The sequence below is a fragment of the Falco punctatus genome, assembly GCF_963210335.1.
Source record: "Falco punctatus genome assembly, chromosome: 5".
In the NCBI taxonomy this organism is placed as follows: Eukaryota; Metazoa; Chordata; class Aves; order Falconiformes; family Falconidae; genus Falco; species Falco punctatus.
Window position 1 is genome coordinate 29,216,156 of NC_137584.1, and position 24,029 is coordinate 29,240,184.

General features: G+C 46.8%; 1 protein-coding gene across 4 annotated transcripts in view; it reads left to right on the forward strand.

Moving 5' to 3' along the window:
* HPCAL1 (hippocalcin like 1) overlaps positions 1–24,029 on the forward strand; it is a 66,728-nt gene that overhangs the window by 28,854 nt on the left and 13,845 nt on the right. Inside the window, exon 1 of one of the 4 annotated variants that reach the window (XM_080387887.1) lies at positions 11,006–11,195. The exons of 2 other annotated variants lie outside the window; for them this stretch is intronic. The gene's annotated coding sequence lies outside the window, so the exon portion shown is untranslated. Of the gene's footprint in view, positions 1–11,005; positions 11,196–11,670; positions 11,767–24,029 lie in introns of those variants that run through there. One more of the 4 variants, XM_080387888.1, reaches the window with a different exon arrangement.

Below are 24,029 nucleotides of genomic sequence, written 5' to 3' on the forward strand. Positions count from 1 at the left end.
AGAAAGGGAAATGCAATTATAAAAGCAAAACAGCAAACAGTTGTTTATAAAAACTGATACTCGTTGCTCTCAGGATTGCCTTCCTTGCCTTAAGGTTTTCTCGTTAGGAGCAGTTTCTGTAAATACCATCTCTTTCTTTCCCCTTGGAGAGATCTCAAGTTGCTGGGCTGGATTTGTTGTCTGGGTAATCAATAAACTTTATTCACATGATGGGTTTTTTTTTTCCTTGAAGTTGGTTCTTTCTGTACTGAGATAACACATCTAAAGGAAATGTAAATTGAAGAATTGTTAGATTCGACTTGACTAACTCTTACTATGTGCTCTTACAATTTTGCAATATGAATGTCTTCCAAAACAATTACAGTTATTGCTAAGTGGACACTAAATGATTAATCTGCTAGCAGCCAGTCAGTGCAGTAGTATCTTTGAAACAATTTTTGAGCCTCTTCCCTGCCGTTCTTTCCCTGCAAGACTGGTTTAAAGATAAAGACGCTGATAATAAAATAAATTGTGATTTGTAGCCCTGTTCTTTTCAATCCACTTCTTTGCTTCAGCGTTGTGCTTTCTTCTCATACTGAAAGATGTGTAGTGAAAGTCTGCCCTGAGCCAGAAGAACATTCAGTCTTGTATTTCATTTGAGGCACATGCTTAAATTATCATGGGATTGACTGGATTTATTTGCGCGCTTAGATGCATGCTTAATCTGTGAATAACGATGCTTGAGAGCTTTGTTGGTGGCAGGTCACAAGTGCTGTTCTTTTTGAGTTGGTGGCATCATGTGCAGAGCCTGTGAAAATACTTGTTGATGGTTTTACTGTCTGGAGTAGCCCTTGTAATGGGAATACCTGCTTACATCCAGGTTTTCTTCTCCAAAGCTCTCCTTTTGGCTGCATGGTACGGAGGGAGAACTTCCCAGCACTTAGTTAAGGAGCTGAATTTGCAGCTGAATTTAGGGAGATGACTGAACGCTTTAAAATGCAGTGATTTGTGAGAGAAAAGGCAAGACTGCAGAAGAGAGTCCAGTTTGGTTCCTCATACATTCTGTAAACTTGTACATTTTTAACATTTTTACAGCTACAAGTCAACATTACGTACCACTTTGCATGGAGACGACTGACTCAGAAAAAGCCTGTAGTGTCTGTTGATGCTGTGGACTTCCCAATGTGCTAGTGCTGGTTTTAATTGTCTTGCTGTTTGAGGAGATGTCCTCGAATCTGACCTCAGGTTAGAGGTTAAGCTGTTTCTCATTACTTTGAATAGCAATGATACATTTGGTTATACGCCCAGTTGAGCCGGCTTGGAGCTGGTGAGCAGCAGTGGAGCTGGGCATAAGTCATGGAGTTATTCATATAGCTTCTTACCCTTTCCTTAAGTTGTTCTGGTTAATCATATAATATAATAATAATGAACAACAGGTTTGCTTCCCTGACTTGTGTGATGGCAGCTCTGTTGTTGCAGAGGTTTTGAGTTTTAACTCTCAACAAGGAGAGTTCATGCAGGCACAAAGCCAGTTACTGCACGTATGGCTGAATACTGGCTTGATGGAGCTACAGAGTGTTTTCTCTGCACTTGGAAATACTTTCTCATCCCTAATAGGCAACCCTGGGCTCTGATAGCAACACTTTTGTTGGAGAACGAGAAGGCTTAAACGCTGGCTCATACCGTGTGCTTTTTTTAATCCCAGCTTTATCAGGTAAATTAATCACCTTTTCTTAATTCCATGCAGTGGAAGAAACAGTCATGACAGTGCTTATAAATGATGCAGTTGGCTTTTGCTCAGTGTGCTGGAGCTCGGGAGTGAACTCCAGGCAGACATCTGTGCTATGTTAAGGTTATTCAGAGCAAAGCTTGGTTTGAGTCTTAGCTTATTTGCTACCAAATTTTAGTAGGTAAACATGACACAGACTATTTCTGCGTGGCAACAGATATGGCTGTTTTGGTCGTGTAGCTTTAGTGCCTGTTCCAAAAGGACTCAGATGACCTGTGCTTAAAAATAAGCACCCTCCCCTCCTCTAAACCTCTGGGTGTGGGAGCCTGTGCTCCAGCTCCTGCCAAAGCAGGTCAGACAGGGCTGACGGTATGCTGGGGCTGGAAAGGGATGTGGAGATGCTGAAGGAGGGCACCAAGAGCAGTCTTGCCTGTGGGTGCTGCAAGATAAGGCTACAGGTGGCAATTAATCCCATTTAATCTTATTTTTAAGATAGTTTTCTCCACACATCGTGAAACTCTCTCATCATCCTGTTGTCTAGTTTCTCTGTGAGCTGTTGGTGGTCAGCATGTTTCAAAACAGCAGTTCGTGAAGCCATGTGGATTGCAAAGCCCCATCTCGTGCTGTTGCAGTCAGCAGGGAGTAGACTTCCAACCCGAACAAGCAGGTCCCCTCTTGGGTGCTTGCCCTGCTGAGAGGCTGTTCACCTCCCTCCCTAACTAGAAACTGCTCCACTTTCGGTTTTAACTTACTCACAGGCTGTTGAATAGTTTGGGGGTTTTTTTTGTCAGTGCAATGGTTTTATTTTTTTCCATCTGCAGTTCACCATCCTGATGTGGTTACAGCAAAAGCTCCTCTGCCTTCCCTTGCTTTTATTTTAAGATGCATCAGCCAAGTGCTGCTAGTTTGCCACTTTCCTTACTCTTTTGGGGGTTTTTAATTTTATCACTGAAGAACATTTTGATCTTTGCTCTTTATTTTTATTTGCATGATCTAATTCTGCTTGACTTTGGCAATTTCTCTTTACCCCTTTGCTTCCTGACCTTCGTGACACAGCTGTCTGCCCAGCAACCCTTCCTTTCCATTCCTCACTGGCAGTCTGCTTAGTCCTAAAATCCCTTTTTTGGTGATGGTTTCTCCAGTTAGATTGGGATTCATTCCCTAGACATCTCCCCCACTTTGCTTGGGGTTGTAAGTACCAATTATTATTTTTTTCAAATCTTTGCCATAGATGTGTTTTAATTAACACTTCTTAGAAGTGTGTCCTTGAGCACTTTGTCCGGTTGACTTCTGTGCCGAGTTCCTTTGGTTCCTCAAAACTTATGGGAAATTGAAAAGATGAATTTCTTGTTTCACTTCAGAGTGTTCTTCTACCTAAACCACCTCTACATGATTGTGATCGCCTCCAGAGTTACTTTCATTTGAGTACTTACAGCTACTGACAGTGTCTAATTTAGTATTGCCCTTTTTTTAGCTCAGCAGCTGGAGGATTACAACGGCTGTCTGCTTCTTCCAGGAATATCTGTGGTCAGCTCTTAATGTTAATAGTAGCTTTTCCAGTTGAATATTTTGGGAAATTACAGTCCCATAGTAAGATAAGTCCTGTTAGCACTTTCACCTTGCTGTAGACCTTGCAATCTACACTGCACTCCTGTGTAAATTCTATAGAGCGTAGGACAACCCGTGCCATTGCTCCCCCTTCTCCCAAGCAGTGTTGACCCCTTAGCACCATTGGCCAGCCATGACTGCTGTCCTCCTGAATTTCTTCTCCTTCTGCTTCCTGACTTTTCTGTTGTGTTGCCCTGGCTCCCAGTATCGGTGTGTTAATCCTTCATCTCAGTTTTTGCTCATCGTCTGTGGCTTTCTGGCTGATTATCTACCATCCTATCTGACTGCTGTTGTTGATGTTAATATGTTCTTTATTCTCCAAAGTTTGGATGATATTATGTGGGGGTTTGTCCACATTTGCCAGCCCCCCTGTCTGTTTATTAAAACCCGATGTGAGAATTAACTGATTTTGCTGATTTTCCTGTCTCTAGAGGTTGTTTTTTGTTTCTCTAGTTTAAAACTCTCAGCTGTGCCTGCTGTGATCACAGAAGGCCATCTCTCATCCATGAAGAAACATCCTTTTTCCATGAATGCCTTCTGGTGGTGGAACACCCTAAAACTTCCCTTGTGGTGTCAGTTCTTGAACCATATGGATGACATTAACTTGTAATGGCTTTTCCTTCCTTTTTTAGTGTTGAAAGAAAGCCCCGGGGGATGATGCTCAGAGGTGAAGCCTGGTCTCCCCAGGCTCTCTCTGTAGCCTAGAGGGAGGTAAGCACCACCAGGGAGCATCTAAAACAGGCTCTTGCTCCAAATTGCCTTCCTAGTCTACTTCTCCCGCTGGCAGAGAAACTGTCCTCTCCTGGGCTAAGTTTAGTCCTGAGCCTTGTTCTTGCCTGTGGTTGAGTTCTCCATCTGCACACTGAGAGCAGGAGCACCTCAGCTGTTATGGGAAGGCTAAAGAATAACCTCTCGGGGAACAAGGAACCACAATACTCTTAATAATAAGGACCAAATGAAATGTTTTAAGTAAACGTAGAGCTGAGGACAGTACAGTGGAGCAGCCAGGGACACAGGATGGAAAAGGAGATGGAGAAGCAAAGTATGATGGGGAAAAGTCAGGCCCCAGACGTGAGCTGTCGCCTTGCAATCAGAAACAGCTGAAAGACTTTCATGGTACAAAGACATCTTGTAGCATCTCTCCAAGCAGGAAGAGTGAGTCCAGATTGCTGTGTCTACAGAGAGCAATTGTTTTATTTCCCATTAAGATGGTAGACAAAATCAGATTTTCACTCTGAGTTGTCTTGTATTTTTAGCCTGTGATTGGATTGCAAGTGCACGCTGGATATTTACATTTGTGGAAGCAGGCACTGGTGCTGTCTTCTTAACCAGGATCCAAGTTAATTTGCTAGCTTCCAGATGGGAGCCATTCCTTTCTCTATTAAAATTTGTAGGAATGCTTAATTTAATCTAGATTTTCTAGCTCAGTAGTTTGCCTATTCTAATATTCAAGCATTTTCCTTACCTCCCTTTCTGCCTTTTTTTTTTCCTTCCCCTTGAGCTGAACTATCCACTTGTGCAGAATAAAGAAAACGGGTTTTGCAGAAGGAACCACCTGTCCGTCATCCATGCTGTGTGGAAGCTCTTGATAGTCCTTGGATTGGATTCCAATCCTCTTGATTGGAAGATTGTCCTTGCAACTCCTCTAGAAGGTTTCCTAAGGGGGGACTAAGTGCAAGGCGTAGCTGGTAGAGCCTCTTAGCCCTGTTTCACTTGGTTTGTTGAGGCTTATTAAATTTTGTGAGCATCTTTGTTTTAAACTATTTAATGATCACCTTATTCTGGTCTAGTACATGTGCTGAATAAAGATGTTGTTAAACTACCAGCTCTTTCTCTGTTGCGAGTAGATAAAGAAATTTGCAGGGGGAGGCTCATAATTTTCCTTAGCAACATTCAGCCTCCAGTGCATTGAGTGACTTGTGATTGTATTATAGCCATTTTAATGAAATTTTAAACTACATGTCTCTTTACAAGCACTTCTGCCTGGGGTTCTTAGCCATGCAAACACAATGTATATCATTGCCGTGGCATACAGTACATACTGAAGAAGCAGATGAGGTGCAGACAGGTAAGGTTAGCTCATGAGCCAGCCCCTTCCTTTGTTACTGCATTTTCCATGACAGTTAAAACTGTGGTAGGAAAAAATTATGCATCATGTTTTAGCTACTTTAGTTCCAGAATAGTGTATTGAACCAGCTTGAGGCCAACTTTATTATTCTTGTGTTACAAATTCCCAGTGTTCCCAATAGCCAACCCTCATCCCAGAAAAAACACAGAAGTGCTGCACAGAGAGACTGCATCCCTAAGCCTTGGAGACACAGTGTGCCTGGAGCGACAAGCCCGCTGGAGAGCTGGTCCTGGGCAAGTCAGGTCAGTGACCTGCAATACTTAGCACATGGATGATGAGTGTTTGCAATTGTCCTGCATGATTTCTGTGCTGCTTGTGGTCACGCAGGAGTTGAAGGAAGCTGAGGCTGGTAGGGAATACGCAGTATGAAACTCCTGCTTCATTCCTTTCTTAGGATTGTTGCCTGTGAGGCAGTGATGATGGGGATGATGTGATAAGGTACCAGAAGGCACCTTTTCATTCTGCATCTGTACAACATAAAGTCTTGCTGTCTCCTGCTCTGTGGCTCAAGCCTCAGGGTGCCAGGGTGATGCTCAACCCTTGCAATGGTAGGGCAAGGTTGGGTAGGTGGCTGCACAGTCAGGAGACTGGCTGCTTACTTCTGACTTACAAATAACCTTGGCACTTTGACATTTTGGGGATGGAAGTGTCAGTATTGGTTTTCCCCACAGCAGATGAGTGGACAAGGTTTTTGAGTATTCTGTCAGGTGATGGAAGCAATGGGTGTTCGCTTCTGGAAGGCAGGTGATAGAGCATGGGGCAGGGCTGGGTGAAGCAATCCACAGAGGTGCCTGGGCAGCAGAGCCCAGCCTCGGGACCCAGGGCAGGGGGTACATCTTGTGCATGTTCACAGGGTCAAGGCACAAGCTGGACCCGATTCCCAGCAGCACCGGCAGGCTGTGAAACAACACAAAGGCAAAGGTGGTGGGGTGGGATTGATATGGTAACTGTTTATTTGGTTAACAGTGCTCAGGTCAGCATCTAGGCTTAAAAGGTGGTAACCTAAACAGGGTGGGATTTCTTTAGGAGGAAAAAAGATAAGTGATATTAAAATTCTTATCTTACACATTTGTTTGAATACAATACTGACAGTGGGAGAACTGAATTAGTTTATTTACAGGAGGTGAGATAACATAATAAACTTGAGTAGGAAAAGAATCTGGTATTTTACATTATTTGACACTCTATAAATGGTACTGTGTTTTATTAGAGCATCAGTTTTTGTCTTATTCTACCACTATAAAAAATGATTAATACAAAGGAGAAAGAAACACCGTTTGTAGGAGAAACAAGCTTCTGAAATACAGCTGTGGGATAAGCTTGTTACATCCAAACATCAGCCTGGAAGTTTTCTCCCCATTGTGCTGTGCATGGAAACGCATTGCAACCCTTCAGGAATTTCTCAGAGTCTCCTGCTGCCTTAGCGTGACCAGGGCACTGAAAACATGGGGATTATTCCTGTGCCCGGCCCCCCCAGGTCATAGCACCATACGGTATGCACGTGTTGCGAAAATTGCAAGGCTGCCCTGCAGCAGCCAGAGCTAGTTTGGGCTCCCTGGCAAATCCTATTAAGTAAGGAGTGTCAGTACAATGTGTACAACTTTGGTTCAGAGACGGCTATTTATAGCTGCAGTAAGAGTATTGTGTGCACAGGGCTTTTCTCTTACACCTAAGTGGGGACCGTGGCAGATTTGCCGACCCCTTTACCTGCTCAGCAGCTGGGGTGGCAGACCTCCAAGAGTACCAGTGTTTTAGCTAGAAATCCTGGTCATCTTCTAAGGCCGTCTGAAGACCATCATGGAGGAGGAGGTCATGACTTTCCGCCTGCCTCTCTGTACAGCATCTGCTCCTCTCCTGGCTCACTGGCTTCAGCGGTTTGGCTCTGGGGGTGTGCAGTGCCCTGCTGTCACTGCGAGCGCTGTGGTGGGAAGGAGGAGAGACACTGTATCTACGTCAGTGATATCATTAGGCTTCTGAAGCTCTTCTCAGTGATGAGTGAGCTTTCTGAAATGTTTTGAGGTAAAGTGCATAGGATCTGGAGTTTGGAGGGTCCGAATGTGACAGCTGCAGGGGCAAGGTAGCAAGGAGATGTGCTTGGTCTTCATGGCAAGGATGATTGATGTACCCTGTCCATGATGTCAGTTCATGCGTTTCGGGTCAGGCTGGGGAGGTAGGAAGGACTTGCCTGTAAGAAGTTTCCAGTTTGGGGTGGTCCGGTGGTGGGGCGAGGGCGTCCTTTGTGAGCGTGTGTTCACCATCTGGTGTTAAGCTGTGGCATTTGGTGAGCACGCTAGTGGTACGTCTAGGAATTGCCACGAATTCAGTTTTAAAGTAACACAGTGTTAGTGGAGCACAAAGAGCAAAGACCAGCGAGAACATGCGCCTTCCTGCAGCCGGCCTGGGCTGGGGTGCCACCGCCAGCCCCCCAGGATGCTGCCGCAAAGTGCAATCAAATGAGTTAATGAAGCCTGCGAGCTTTCTGCATGCTTACTGCATTACATCGAGCAAGTTGATTACAGGGGCTGTTTATTTTATGGAGTTTTTACATTCTTATTGGGAGCCATTTGTCAGTCTGCAGAGAAATCTGATTAGCTGAGAATTGCTAGCTCTCTGGTATACGTTGGACCTGTAAAGTGAAGGATGCAGCAGTAAGCACAGTCCAATAGGCTGCTGGAGAATTGTGTAGGCTTCTTTGGAGGTTGGAAAGGTGGGATCGTGACTCTTAAATGCCTTTCCCTTGGCAACTTGCCTGTGTTTGGCGTGGGGGTTCTGCGCCAGCATTCCTTGGACAGGGCGGGCAGCCTGTTTGAGCCCACTGGTGCTGCTCACAGCTGCTGGAAATCTGGGGTGTGGGTGTCAGTGGGTCTCTGTGCCCACCCTGGTGGAGAACCGAGAAGGAGCTGCCTTGCTATGGGTGGTCTCGTGTGGGAAGGGAGCAGGAGGCTGATTTCACTGTAGTTTCAAATCCAGCCCATCAGCAAAGTGGTGTGGCAAAGCCCTGGGCAGCAGGAAGGGGAAGGTGCTGCTTCTGCAGAGCAAGGAAATAGATCATAGCTGACTGTGGTGCTTCTGTGATGCTTCCTAGAAGTAAGCGTGCTGCTCCCTGCAGTGTTGTTCATTATTTAAGTAGCTTTAAAGTCAAGTCTCCTTCACGATACGGGGGTACAGCATAAGGCTTCCCTTTTTGCCCAGCAAATGCACCTCCCCGTCATTCTGCATAAAATCATTTTTTAAGCAAGGGGTTACTTAAATGTGGCACCAGACACCTTGGTGTGTTGCCGGGGAGTGTTGAATGGGTGCTGTACACAGTTGGATAAAACATGGACAAGGTGGCTAATGACACCTGCTGCCTTACAGTGATATTTTTGTAAAATGCCTCCAGTGTAGCAAAAGCTTAGGGCTCTTCTCACCAGTATGTTTTTCTGTTTTTTTTAATTGCCACAAAATATTTAATTTTTTGTGAACAGTGTAGGAAAATTTTCTGGCAATAAGGCAAGCAGAGGCGTGGAAAGCTTTGCCCTCTGTGGTGATGCGTTCAGGATGCCACTACCAGCAGCACATGAGGTGAGGTGGTTTGGGGCAGCAGAGCAGTGCTGCTTGCATCCCCATTTGGCATCCCCAAAAGAGGTCAAGCCTCCGTCGAGGACAGGATGAGTTAGTTGCTTGGCCAAGGTGGTTCTGGGCTGCAGCATGCCTGATCCGCATGTCAGCGTGCAGCTGGCTTTGGTCCCTTCTGGGCACCCCAGTGCGCTGACCTGCTTTGAAAACCCAGTCTGGCTGGTTGAGGCGGGCCAGGAGGGCTGAGTGAGAGTGAAGCAAGGGATGGTTGTTGGCTAACGTAATCTGCTGTAAAGCCAGCCTGTCTCTTACCATGTGTTCATTGGGTTGGACTGGGAAAAGATGTTCCATGTCAGCTCTGTTTCTTAAAACACAGAAAAGTATTTGCCAGCCTTTCCAAAAGATTTTTGAATAAATTAAGGCTTCTGCAAGGCTGCATTGAATTAACTTTTCGTCCAAGTGCAGAGGACCACTGAGTGGTTGAAGTGACCCAGCTGTCTTAGCCTCCACCTTTTTATGTTCATAAACATCTTATTATTGTTGGAGTTGTGGAGCAAAGCTTTTGTCTTCCAAGTCTCGTACTGCTTGAAGCTGTCCAGTCCATCCCTGAGCTGCTGTGTGGTATACCCACCAAATTTTGCTTGTCTTGGAGGTAAAAATCAGTAGTGATATGCTAAAACTGGGGCAGATACCTTCTTATGATTTCAAGTGGCTTCACTTTATCTTTCAAGTTTGATTCCATCAAAATGAGAGCTTATACTTGTTGTCTAAGCATCATGGTGTCCAGCAAGCAGTGAGGGCGTTTTTCTGCCTGGGATGAGGCATCGCCGGTGATGTCAAAGTGGCACGGAGGTGGTGTGGCATTTGCAAACGATCACTCATAAACCCCATGCTGTGATTAATTAGGGTTTTCAAAGCTCTAGAAACAGAAATTTCTGTATTAATAATGTTCACATCTAAGTGGCCCTCCACTGTCATAGGGCTCCTCTTTGAACAGAGGTTGAAGCAGATAATTTTGCCATTAGAGCCTGAATATGTAGCTACGTCAGGCTGTGGGCACAAATTGGGTCTTGCGTAAATGTATTTCCTCCTTGAAGGTTTTCTTCTCTTTGATGCAGAAGTCTTGCTCCTACAGGTGTGCATATGTGTGTGCTGACCTAGTGGCCCCTTTTTTTTTGAAGAAATATCTGTGAATTTCCAATAGACACATTTTGGAAAACTAGGGGGATCTTTCAACTTTTTATCTTTATTTTACCTTTGAGGGAAACTAAGTGCTGTACCAGAAATTCCCATGGTAGATGGGTGACCAGCACGGTAGTCTCCTAGCTCCAAAAATTCGACCTGGGGAGCTGTAGACTGCAAAACCATCAGCTGCTTGGAAACCCTTCAACCCTTTCTACCTGCCTGTGCCTCTGAAACTAAAGTTTTCAGTGTCTCATAAGACCCCCATATCTTATTTAACTATACTAATATAACTATGTACTAAAGATACTGTAAGTAATGGTGTCTGAGGAGCTGCAGAAGAGACAACAGCCAACTCCTGGCTAGTAGAGATTCTAAACAGTGTTTGAACTCACGGGAAGGGACAAATAATCCCACACTAACTCTTCTTTCTCTGAAACATATGCAGCAAAGCTTTGGAGATGTGACCTGCATCTTCTGCTGGTTCTCCTGGATGGATGTTCTGAGCCTGGATGTCTTTTGGGGAGGAGGGAAAGAGGGAGACGAGCTGAGAGTGAAGCCACCTGCCTGCTTTTATGCTGTAGCAGCGCTAAGGGTGCGTTCCCCCTCCAAGCTCTCTCTTCAGGCTTTGCCTGCTTTGTGGAGAGACTTAATTCAGTGTTTGCGAGACTCCTATTTTGCCTGCGTAGGAATGAGGATGCTGAGGGGGGGATAATGAAAACGTATGGGGTGATACGGTGACATCTGTTCTCCATCACCACCCAGGAATTTCTAAGTGTTGGAAGGATGTAAAATGTAAAACTCGTCACTGGATAGAGTGAGGGTGAACACATGGTTTGTGCATGTGTTTTCATTTCGTATTTAAGAAAAAAAAGTCATCTAAAAATAAACTGCTGGCTTGCATCCACTTCCTGGTTCACGCGGGGCTGTAATGGAGCAGCTGGAGGGATGGGGCAGCGGGGCTGGCCCAGGGAACCCCCCTGCTGAGCCGGCGGGAGCCAGAGGGGCAAGGTGAGGGGGCATGCAGTGGGTGGCCGGGGGGGAGGTTGCTGGTGGCATGCAGCAGCCCCTGGCTGGGTGCAGGGAGTCACGCTGCCGTCAGTCAGTCTGTAGGCACCCTGTGGGTGTCTGGCTGCGTGGGGTGGCTGCGTGAAGTCCCTCTGTGCTCGTAAATATATGTTGTGGTGCGAACACGTAGGTCCTCCATCGGTGCTGAGCGTTTTGGTGATGGGGAGGGTGGTTGGCTTTAAATCCTAAATCCTGTGTTTGTCAAGAGCTGCCCTGGGAGCTTATTGTTTCATTTAGGATGCTACATTTCCCAATATGTTGGGCCTTTTTTTTAAAAAAAAAAACAACAACCAAACAACACCTTAATGATACTGTGCAGGGGATGCACAGGTGGTCAAAATGTACGTAATACTAAAGTGTTTATGAATAAACTGACAAAGGCAATAGGAAGTTGCATCGTTTTCTCTGCTCTTTACAGGCAGGATTGAAACTCCACTAGCCTGTGGTCAGTAAGATACTGCAGAGCCTGGTTCTGACCTGAGCTGCCAGCAGGGACCTTTACTTTCTTCTCCATGTGAGCTAAATCTGTTTTACTCCGTGAACCTCCATGAACCTTGTTTTTACCTCCATGAACCTACTTCACTTGTCTCAAATCCAGAAGCTGATGATTTGGAAGGATTTCTCTGAAAGTCTTCCTAAGTTTTATCAGTGATTTCTTGTCATTACTCCTACTGAGATATATATTGCCTGTATATTTACATTGCATGTTTATACTTCATAGCTTGTTAGTTCTCAGAGTTTTAGCAACCTGGAAAAATTTGTGCTGAGCAATGAAGCAGCCTGATGGGGGAATCAGTGGTTTCAGTCTTTCATGAGGTTTCAGTCTTTCATGATTTCTGTTTTCTGACCTGTATGAATGTATTTTTCCCTCAACCAGAGGAGATGGCATTTGCAGGTTCAGCAGTGGGCTGGCAAAGTGGCACTGGGGAGGTACAGGCTTGCCAAGTGGTGAGTTGCCCATCTGGGGCAGCCGATGAGAAGCATCCAACATTTTAAAAGCATTAGTGGATGATGGATATTATATCTGTATGTAAAAGGTACTTTAAAAAGTGCCTGGAGGAGTTGCAGACTGCCCATCTAGCTGGCAAAACATCTGAACAGCAGAGCTGCAGGGGGGAGCACCTTGCCGTATGTGGGGATTTTCTGAGAGGGATAAAGTTGGTGGGTGCAGTTTAGTTTCCAGAAGACTGTAGGCAGTTTTGCGTGAGTAATCACGAAGGGAGTAATTGTGGTTGGAAAGACAAAGGTGGCTGGTGTGGTGGAGCAGGGCTCTGGTCACAGAATCACAGAATGGTCAGGGTTGGAAGGCACCTCTGGAGATCATCTAGTCCAACCCCCTGCTAAAGCAGGTTCCCCTAGAGCAGGTTGCACAGAGGCACGTCCAGGTGGGTTTTGGATGCCTCCAGAGAAGGAGACCCCACAGCCTCTCTGGGCAGCCTGTGCCAGGGCTCTGGCACCCTCCCAGTACAGAAGTTCTTCCTCACATTCAGGTGGAGCTGCCTGTGTTGCAGTTTGTGCCCGTTGCCCCTTGTCCTGTCGCTGGGCACCACTGACAAGAGCCCGGCCCCATCCTCTTGGCACTCGCCCTTCAGACATCTGCAGGCATTGGTAAGGTCCCCTCTCAGTCTTCCCTCCTCCAGGCTGAACAGGCCCAGCTCTCTCAGCCTTCCCTCACAAGGGAGATGCTCCACTCCCCTCAGCATCCTCGTTGCCCTCCGCTGGGCTCTCTCCAGTAGTTCCCTCCTGAACTGGGGAGCCCAGCACTGGACACAGCACTGGGGATGCTGGGCTGCTGCTGCTGGGTACCAAAGCACCTGGGGAAGAGATGCTCCTGCATTGACCTGAGTCGTGGCACGAGGGCCTGGTGTTTAAACAAGGGCTGCCATCGCCTCGTCCTTACTGACGTCACAGCCCAGGGATGGCTAGCTGCTCGTTATTAACTGTGGGTTATTCATCTGCTTCGTTTTCCCCTGGGGGGGAGGAACCGGTTATAGTGCAGGGATACTTTTTGGTGTATCTGGCGGTTTCAACTCACCTTGAATTTTGCGACTAATTGTTGCAAGAATTGAATTTGGTGTCTGAAGGCAGCACTGCAGTCATGTGTGATGGGAGGAGACAAAAGTAATTTTTCTATTTAGCTCCTCTTTGACTCCTTTTAATCTGGCCAGTTTGGCCAGTTTTGTTGTTGGTTGGTTTGGGTTTTGATATTTCGAGGTGTTGATGTGGGATTTTTTTGTTATTAAAGAAAAGACAAAATAATAGCTCCTTTTGCTCTTTAATGTAACGTAATTAGACAGGAACAAGCTATTGAATGGTTCTGACTAAAGCTGTAAAAAAGAATAATTTTAACTGCTGTTATATGAAGAATCTTCCTTTTTCTGCTTTTATGGTGATGACTGCCTGTTTATATTTTAGCATCTGTTCCTGTAAGAATGTGGAAGGAAATGAGCTGGCTCAGCAGAAACTGAAACCCAAACTAATCTCAAGCTGTAGTAAATGCTCAATAGTCTCATTGTCCGTGGGCACTTCAGCAGCAAACCCAGAAAAAAACAACCAACCCAGCATTAAAAATCAGAATAGATGGCAGAGAAAGCATCAAAGCTCTTTTGTTGTTTTCCTCAGCATCCCGTGGGCTCGGTGCGTGTGCCTGGCGAGCACAAAGCTCGGCAGCAAACGGCTGGGCGCTTTGCCCTGCTGCACGGCGTGCCAGGCGAGGGGTCCCGCTGCCCGTGCTGCCGGAGCCTGGCTTCACCATCGCCGGCGGCGCGGCCAGTTCCTGCCAAAGCTCTTTATGAGCTTTCCGAGCCTGGCTGCCGTGTGTCCCGCAGAGTCCTGCCGTCCTTTCACCCTGTGCTTCCCCACTTGCATAACTGACTTAGGCATTACCCTCCCTGCTGTCCTTGCCGTGTCTTTGGCACTCGTGCGTCACTTGGCCTCTTTGTTTCGATAAATAACTTTCCAGCCAAGTCACTCCTTAGGTGAGGCTGGGAGTATTCCGAAGCAGAGACACTAGGTTTACATTCTTGCCTATTTAATTTTGCAGATCTCTTTGATACCCCTAAACTCACTGGGATTATTTACTGAAAGTATATGGGAAATAATATTTCTCATTTTAAAAAATCCCAGTAGCTTGTAAACTCATGATGCTTTCTCTGGTCAGAAACTGAAAGTGGAATGGATTTTTTTTTAATTACTTTATCAGACTGAGAGAGTGGAGAGATTAGTGGAGCATAAACAGAAGGAAGTAAAGCAGCTCTCAAGTGTTTTAATGATCTGAGTAGCTAATTTGTTTAGTATGAATTGTCACTGAGCCTTCAGTTTGGCACTTAGGGTTTTAGTTCATTAAATACAAATCAATAAAGCACATAAATACAGTTTCTAGAAATCATGATCCAGCTTAACTGTGCATATATTCTTCAGTACCACATGTGGAATTGCTCGGTCCGTGCTGGCATTCCTCAGCTGGGCTTTTCCTTGTGAGATGTTGTCATGTATTTAACGTACTTATGCCATAGACAGTGGGACTGAGTGCTCCCTTAGCCAGTTTGCAGATGACACTGAGCTGAGTGGTGCAGTTGATGCATTTGAGGTATGGGATGCCATCCAGAGGGCCCTTGACAGGCTGGAGGAGTGGGCCCATGCAGACCTCATGAGGTTCAACAAGGCCAAGTCCACCTGGATCAGGGCAATCCCCAGTATCAATAAAGCTGGGAATAAAGGGATTGAGAAGGACTTGGGGGTACTGGTGGATGAGAAGCTGGCCATGACCTGGCGATGTGCGCTCACAGCCCAGGAAGCCAGTTGTGCCCTGGGCTGCACAAGAAGCAGCGTGGGCAGCAGGGCGAGGGAGGGCATTCCGCCCCTCCACTCCGCTCCGGTGAGACCCCCCTGCAGCGCCGGGTCCAGCTCTGGGGCCCTCGGCACAGGGGAGACATGGACCTGTCGGAGCGGGTCCGGAGGAGGCCACAGACATGGTCAGGGGGCTGGAGCAGCTCTCCTGTGAGCATAGGCTGAGGGAGTTGGGGCTGCTCGGCCTGGAGAAAAGGCTCCAGGGAGATCTTGTGGCCTTTCAGTATATAAAGGGGGTTACAAAAAAGGAGGAGAGAGATTTTACCAGGGCCTGTAGTGACAGGACAAGGGGCAAAGGTTTTAGACTGAAAGAGGGCAGGTTTAGGTTGGACATAAGGAAGAAATTCTTTACCGTGAGGGTGGTGAGGCAGTGGCACAGGTTGCCCGGAGAAGCTGTGGCTGCCCCATCCCTGGAAGTGTCCAAGGCCAGGCTGGATGGGGCTCTGAGCAACCTGGTCTGGTGGAAGGTGTCCCTGTCCATGGCAGAGGGGTTGGAGCTAGGTGATCTTTAAAGGTCCCTTCCAACCCAAACCATTCTGTGATTCTGTGATTGTTCCTGTGAGATCTGGTACCAAAATCTGCATTTTTTTACTGGCAAAGAATGATTATCATACCGTACTTGAACAACTGTTGGCACTGCTGCTTGATGAAGGTAAGCAAAATTCCTGTGTCTGAGTGGAAAAAATGTTCTTCAAATTTAAGGCGTGAGGTATCTAATATTTTCAGTCTCGGTAAATTTAATGATATTTTATGGGCTGGGAGGCAACAGTAGGAGGTCTGCAACCTTTTTGAAGGAGAGGAAGTAGATGATTTTTTTTTTAGGCTTGCTAAATGTTGCTGTTTATCAGGCAGCTTTATCCCCAGCCCCTCTCCTTGACCTGCCCAAGAGTGATTTGAAAGGACCCTCCACCTCGTCGATGCAGGGCGGTGTGGCTGCTGCAAGACGTGTTTCTCCAGCCAGCTGCTTGGCAAAGCAGGGAAATCCTGTCAGCTGCCTTTCTTCTTAAATTATCCGCTTTTTGGCACAACAAGAAGCTCTTTTTAGCCCCGTGCATGGTGCCTGGCACAGCGGAGGCCAGATCTCAGCTGCCACTTCGCATCACAGCAGGAGCCCTCCAGCATCCTGCTTTTGGGCTGGGGCAGCTGCCGGCAGATGCAATTCCCCTCACAGAGCTGGAGCAGCAGGCTTCACCGCTGGTTAACTTTATCATGTACCAGCCTAAGATGTGCTCTAATAAAGAAATGGTAGCTCCCACTGCTTGTATGGATGCATGAAACCAGGCTGCTCATGTTAAACGTAGCACGCACGGGCTGGAGTGTGTGCATGCTGTGGTGCACTCCAGGAAAGTGCAGGCTTGGAAATGCTGGCTGCAACAGCAGCATTAAGAAATTGGATGAGTTTTAGTGGGGTTATTTGTGGGTAGAGAGTGGTGCTCTGTTGTAGAGGAGCTCTGTAAGCCGTGCCTGCAGTGCTCCTGGCAGCCCCTGCGGCTGCATGGTGCAGCCTGGAGAGACGTGCTGCTGCAGCTCCCCTCCCTGCTGGAAAGAGCAGTTTCAGTTGAGAAACAGTGGCTTTTCATAGGAAAAGTCAATCTGGGGGATTCATGCACACACAAATTTTATTCAGTGGCGTGCCAAGGCATGTAGGGGTTTGAAGCTTTTCCACAACTCGCCTGTCAGCAGCGATGGGCCATCAGAGCAAGTGTCCGGCTGAGCAGGCTTATGCCTGGCTAAAGCTACCTGCGTGCCCCAATGTACATCCATCTGCTTTTATGGCATAGCTCAAAGTTTTGGCAAACTTGTGGCATTTTTGCATGGTTTCTCCCCATCTGTTTGCTTGCACAGTGACCCAATCCAAGGCACCTCTCTGTTTTGCAGAGGGTCGTGCTATGCTGGTCTGGTGCGAGCGCTGCTTGGAGCCAGGGGAGGAGTTGTGCCAGATTACCATGGTCACACCTGTGGGGTAAAGCAGCAAAGGGCACGCTTCCCTTGATGTCACAAAAAGTGATTTTCTCAGTGCCAAATCTGTCACTGACTGCAAGCGCCATGTGTCTGTAAGCGTGCATGAACACGTGTTTGCTGAACTGCTTCCCCTGCCCCTGCGTCAGACCCTGAGGCTCCCATGCTCCAAGGGGGCTGCAACCAGCTTGTAGCATTCAAGGGTATTTTCAGTCACCTTTTTCCACTGGTCTAGTAAACGGGGATTTTCGTATTTTATTATCAAAGCAAACTGCCTAATGGCCTTTCTGTTTGTTACAGCTGTTCCTCTGATGTGCCAGATCTGAACCTCCCCCTTCAGGAGGAAAAAGAACTTTATTTTGGATAAAATAGAAATACATGTTTGCGAGAAGCTGCACTTGCTGAAGATGTTTTCTAGTACACAGCTCCTATTGAATAGCAAATAGAGAGTGGTTGTGGTCTCCCCTAGTTATGGCTGTGGTTAGATTTGCTTGGTTGGTTGGTTTTGTACAAGCCTGCTCTTTTATTTATAAAACAAATAAGCTGTTATTCCCTATTCCTGTACTGGATGAGTAGTAGAAGTGGTCCTTCTTGGTTGCCCAACACTTACAGCTGGAGAAGGAACTGGAAAATCCTTGTGTGACTTGTGCCACTAGGTTTTACATGTGCAGATGTTCCAGAAACACATTAAATTGCTTATTTTTTAACATTGTTTTTCCACTGAGTTTTACACCTCTTTGATTAAACCTGCTCAGCAGATAAGTTTTGGAGCTCCACATTTGGGAGTGCACAGATCAGATGCCTGATGCCATGACACTGCCATTTGTCATTAATATGTGAGAAGATCAGGACATGGTTCTGAGAGAATGGGGTAACCCTGGGGATGGTAGTCACAGAAAAGGCATGAAACGTGGAGGGGTCCGTCTGAGCAGGGGAGAAACTCTCATCTAGAAATGCAGAGGAGAGGCTGGGCAGAGCAGATTGACCCAAGCCACAAAGGTGAAAAGACAAATCCTCTTCTTGGATGAGTTCCCAGTGCAGATAAGGAAACTCGGTGCCGAGGTGAGACCTCATCCAGGATGGTGTGTGCAGTCCCAGTGGCCAGGCGTCAGGAGGCTGTCGCTGCGCTAAGTGCAGAGGAGGATTTCCATGACACAGGGAGAGGAAAATGTGTGTCTGAGACAGGGCAAAAAGAGCCTGGTCAGTTAAGCCAGGAAAGCCAAAGCTGATGTGGGAGTGATGGCTCTCTATCCATGTGTGTAGCAGAGGGGAAGTTCTAGAGAAAACGGTGTTGGAACCAGAGCAAATGTAGTGAGCAGCACCAAATACATTTGGGCTGGAAGTTAGAAGATGATTTTGAGCAGGTAGAGGAATGAGACCCATGACCGGAGTGGTGGGAGCAAAGCTTGGCTGGCTTTTGGGATGAAGCTCGGGAAGAAAGTCAATGAGTGATGCTACGTCTGCTGTATCGGGGCCCACACATGGCATTTCCAAGAGGAGCAGCTCATCTTTAGGAATATTGGAATAATGACTAATTGACTGCAATAAAGTGCAAGTATATTGGATATATCTATGCTGGCATAGCTCTGTATGGAAGCCATTAGGACAAAGCTGAGTAACGGGGGCTTATAGGACACCAAGACAGCTTGGAAGCAACAAGAAAAAGAGAAATAACCTATAATAGCCAAATTGAATTTTCAGGAATGGTGGCACTCGGTGTCTTTGTTTCAGTGCATGCCCATGGTGGGTACGCCACCTCTCCAGGGCTGACACCCAGCCAGGTCTGCCCCTCTCACCCCTGGCTGCAAATTCAGGATTGCCACGGGCTGTTTCTTACTGCACTTTGTCTAATTTCAGCCCAACAATGCCACCTTCTCAACTGAGTGCTCACTTTATTGCCATAATATGAAGCAGTAGAGAAAACCCAGGAGTTTTATAACAACAGTACATTTATTGAACGCATTTTGTTGTCCAGCGAATGCAGAACCCGGCAGATAATTGCTATGAGAAATAGTTTTGACTCTTCCACTCCCTTGTAAAACAGGGGAGGAGTTGATAACTTTGTCTCTCCCAGTTTTGGACCCAGTGCAGTTTTGTTGACTATCTCAGCAGGTCAAAACCACAGACGTTTGTTCCAAACCCGTGGGTGACTGCCTTGTGCAAAGCCATTCATGAACTAATTTTTTCCTCCAGGAAGGCAATGTTTGTTTATTCAATCCCATTTCAAAGCAATGCCATTTCTTACCAGAGACGGTAGCAGAAATGTATGCACAACCCTGTTCTTTCTGACCTGCCTATATCTTTGGTTTTGTTTTGAGAGTATAATTTGGAGTATATTTTTTCCACATTGCTTTTTAATCTGTCTAGTCTGATGTTTTCCAGACCTGTGGGTTCCTTCCTTCTCTCCCTTATTTTCCATTATTAAATCTTCCAGCCCATTATAAATATCAGAGATGTAGACTTAAGCAACTTGGGCACGGCACAAGTCATCTTCTGTTGGATTAATAGGCAATGGGTGCTCCAGCACACTGAGGATGGCTTGAAAAATGACAAACAGGTCTCCTCCCATGGGCCAGTGCCCAGGGCGGAGAACAGGGCAGGTGAGAGGTGTGAAGACTGAGTATGTTCATTGAAATGAACACGTAACCGGTGTAGTACTGTACCAAGGAAAGATCTGGGTGGTCTGCAAATATGTATTACTGTATTTAGGATCTGGTTCTGTTACATCCAAGTGAAGTCAATATTCCATCAGTATTCATTAGGACTGGGTTGGGTTTTTTTTGGTCAATGCCAGTTATTTACTTATCAGTACTGTTGCAAGGCGAGGAAGGTCCAGTGTGGCTGCAGAGGTGGGGAGGGAGGGAATGAGCTGGGAGGGATGGATGGAGCAAGTTGGGTGTATCTGTCTGTCAGAATAAAGGGGCTGCTGCAGCCCTGTAGACCATACGTGAAAGGGTTAAAAAGTAAATGGGGCTGAGAAACGGCATGATGTCAAGATAGCATTGCACAGTGTAAATGTAGCATCTTGATTTTCCTTTTTCAGCTAAAGATGTTCTCAGGGGGCCAGTCTGGCTCGGCACCTTTGGTGGGGGAGCTGGGAGCCCTCTCCTGGGCTTTCCACAGGCTTTGTTATCTGGATGGTGCTGGTCACAATGGGACTGTGGGCAGCCCAGCCTTCCCCTTCCCATCAACGTGGTGGGAACCGCAGCGGGGTGGCCACATCCCGTGGGAGAGCCCCGGCAGCCTTCAGCAGGGTCCCAGCCAGACCAGACTTTCTTCCAGCGGCAACCCTTTTGGTCTTCAGCAGGCCTTGGGAGGAGGGTTATTTAAAGCCCTTCTCCTTTCTGTGGAGTATAGGAAGTAGGAAGCGCTTCCTCCCCGTAGATCTCTATCCAAAGCTTTTGTCCACTTCCTTACAGTCCCACCCTGCTTGGAGTTGCTCCAAAACCCAGCACGCTGGGGCCATGCGCCCTGGTTCAGCGGGATCATCCTCAGCTGCAGCCCCTCCTTTTCCAAAACAGAAGGTTTCGGCACCAAAACGTCAAAGAGTGCCATCCTGGGCTGGGCAATGGGATATAGAAATGCCTGTCCACCCTGCCTCACCACCCCTCCTGCAGTTAGGAATGCTGGTGTTGCCGAGAGGAAATATGGGGGCTGACCTTCCTTTGGGAGTCTGATTGATGCTTGCTGCTGCATTTTAGTTGTGAAACTTAAGGGAGATCTCAAAGTCGGTCTGACAAGTCATGATCTCTGCAATAAAGGGTCAAGAAACTAAAGAAAGTAATGTTAACCACAAGAATGTAAGGGCCTGAAATGCTTTCAAGGTACTGCCTGCTCTCTTCAGAGGATGGGGGGGAAATGTGGAACTATTTCTGTTGTGCTGGGTGTATCTCAGGGAAGTCCAGCAGCAGGTCGTTTTGCATACGGGAGAAGAAGAGACTGTAACAGGAGGCTCAGCCAGGGCAGAGCATCGCCTGGAGGATCTGCCTTGGTGCCTCCGTGGTCCAGACTGCCTTCAGCAGATAAAGCTTCGCCTTCCTCTGGCAGGAACTTCTTCCCTGGTGCCAATGTGACTCCGTACATCTACATCAGTTTTGGAGCTGACTCCTCTGACCCTGAAGGTGGTACATTTGCTGGCCCTTCCTTTTCGGCATACGTACTGCCACAAAAAGCTGTTAGCAGGCTTCAAGGCGAAGGGAAGCAGTCTTGTGGTTGTGTGCTGAAAGATGATGTCTGCACACCCCAGGTGAAGGCACCACTTCAGAAACTTTCAATTAGTGCACCATCCTGCAGCAGCATAGCCCTCCTTTTAACCACTGCTGTGTCCTTTAAACGCTTTTTTCCTGTTCCTCTCAAGAGGAAAAAATAAATGATAAATTATTGTGTTGATGTTACACAAATGTTGCACTTACGGAAAGGTCTTGTTGACATGGATACCTTCTTGTGCAGAAAAGTTGCTGAAAATTTCCAGGAAAATAGATACGCTGTCCTTGGGGAAGGGAGATTGAAACAAACTGACAGCCTGTTGGCTAGCGTGGATCTTGGTTTGTGAAAGATGCAGAAGTTGAAAGTGTTGGGTTTCGTAGGAGTTTCTGTAGCCCTATTAGAAGTCGAGCTGCCTATGGTTGATACCAGGTATAGCTTAGGGTCTCTTCAGAGACCAGAGTAATAAATAAAAAGATCAAAAAGTGGCTGAGGTCAGTATCCTGGCACGGCTGGACCCAAAAGAGCTTACTTGTTCATGGCCTGATACGTTAAAACCTTACTGATTAGGTGCTTTTTTTTTTACCTTTGCTAAAACAAAGTTCATGAAGGTAGTGCCGTATGAAAGAGAGACCTTAAGGTGGTATCAGGAGTAGGTTTTCTCCCTTGTCCCCCTCTCTCCCCATGAACGTCCACCTTCAACATCGCTGTTGAGAGAAGACACTAATTTCCTGTTTTTCCAGTCAAGCCCTTCGCTGGTGCGGCACCAGGGCTGCAGGACGGGGTGTGCCCTGTATGTGGTCTCAGGTGGAGGTCAGCTCTCATCCCACGCCTCTCGGGGGGCTTCCTGCTTCAAAGCACCACATCTCCTTCCTGTTACCATACCCAGTTCGGGAGGAAAATACACCCATTTGGCCACTACTGGCTTCACTTAGATATAAATAAAAAATTCAGCACGATTTGATTTTTCGTTTGCTGTCTTTCCCAGCCTGCTGACAGAGGCTCGGCTCCAGGCAGCCCTCACCTGCAGCGCTCAGAAAAGCGCATGTGGTGTGGATGTTGCTGGGGATGGAGCCCTGTGGTGGAGGTTAATGAAAAAAGTGATGGCCTGCGTGTGAATTGCACGGTTTGTTTCCAAGATGATTTGCATTTGAGTGTTGAATGCTGTGCAGAAACGCCGGAGGAAAGGATTTTCATAGGGTTGTTCTCAGTGCCCCTAAAAATGTTGTGCCTCTGGGTCAGGGGGTCTTCAGCTGTCTCCTGTGATATGGAGCGCTCCCTTTCTCTGAGACAGACAGTCATACTGCTGTTCTGCGTAATTATAGCGAACGCACTTAAAAGCAAACCGTACTGTTGAGTGTTGAGGATTAATAAAAGTTGCAGCTACTTAGCACCTGGTCTGGGACTGGCAGTGTCCTGCTGTGCTGCTGCATCAGCCTCTGCTTGCCTTGGACTCAGCTGCAGGGAGGGTGCAGCAAGCACGGTCCCTGACAGCTCAGCGAAGGGGTGTTGCCCGTGTTTTTTACTGATTTTGTAGGGACTAGTCGCAAAATAATACCATGTCTCCTGTTTTCTGGAGATCTCCCATTTTTAATAATGGGAACTGAAGTAAGAGGTGAAAGGGCGTATGACTTGTATCACTGAGCATCATGCATGGCCAGAGAGATGGTCTGTCATATCACCACTGATGAAGCAAGGATGCCCTTATCTCTTCAACGGGTGTAGAAAATGGCACTTTGTGTTCAGAATCCACCTAACAGGAACGCCAGTGCCCTGCTCGCCCCTGCAACCATCAGGTCTGGAGTTCACACCACCAAGGCACTGCCTTGGGCAGACACCCGCCTGTGCCCTCGCACACGTTGCCCATGGACAGCCAGTGGCCCCGGCGTGCCTTGGCGTGTGCAGACCTTGCTATCCGGGCAGGACAGCAAGATGTTGCCCCAGATGAGTGTCCACATCCCAGCACAGGCTTTGCTATAATTCAATACAAGGTGTTTGGTGGTGTGTTCTCAAGGCACGAAGGCTTGTGGTGGCCCTGATCTCGCATCATGGTCCTCGTGCGATGCTCTTGTCCAAGATTTGTGCTGGGGACATGGCTGTCCTGCACATGATAGTAGTCTCTGTACTTTTGGCTCCTTGATTTTAAAAACAAATATTTAAAAAAAGCCCTGTGAGGCTGGTACAGTCACCTGCACCAAGACTTGAGTAATATCCTCCGCTAGCATAGAGCTTGGGCTGATTCCTACCAGCAGAAGGTTTGGTCTTCTGCTGCCTAATTGATGCATCCAGCAGAACCAGGTTCCTTCCTCAAGGCTGAGATGCTGTTCTTGTGTAGGTATTTCACAGGGTTTTTATTTCACAGGGGTTTTATACCTCTGCAAGAAAAAAAGAAGTTGAACTATAGGTTTGCTTTCCATTTTTTTTAATGTGGTTTTTTCATTTGACAAACAAGAGAATAAAGGTGTGAAACAATTTGTTACTATCATTGGTGGTTGTCACTGAAGGGGAAAAATAAGTGTCTTGAGAAGAATTTGGTTTAGTGGAGTGTATTTTTACAAGAAAGTTAACCAGTGGCTTTTGTGCTATTTTAAAATTATGATGGGTGTAAAAATAACAAAACACCACAAACAAACAAACTTCTTTAGAAAGCTAGATTAATAAAATAAACAGATTCATTTATATTAGATTTGAGATTTTTGGAACACAAAAGTAGGTAGTAATAGAAATTGTTAGCAATAGCTGTGTATATAGTGGATGAAAATGTTA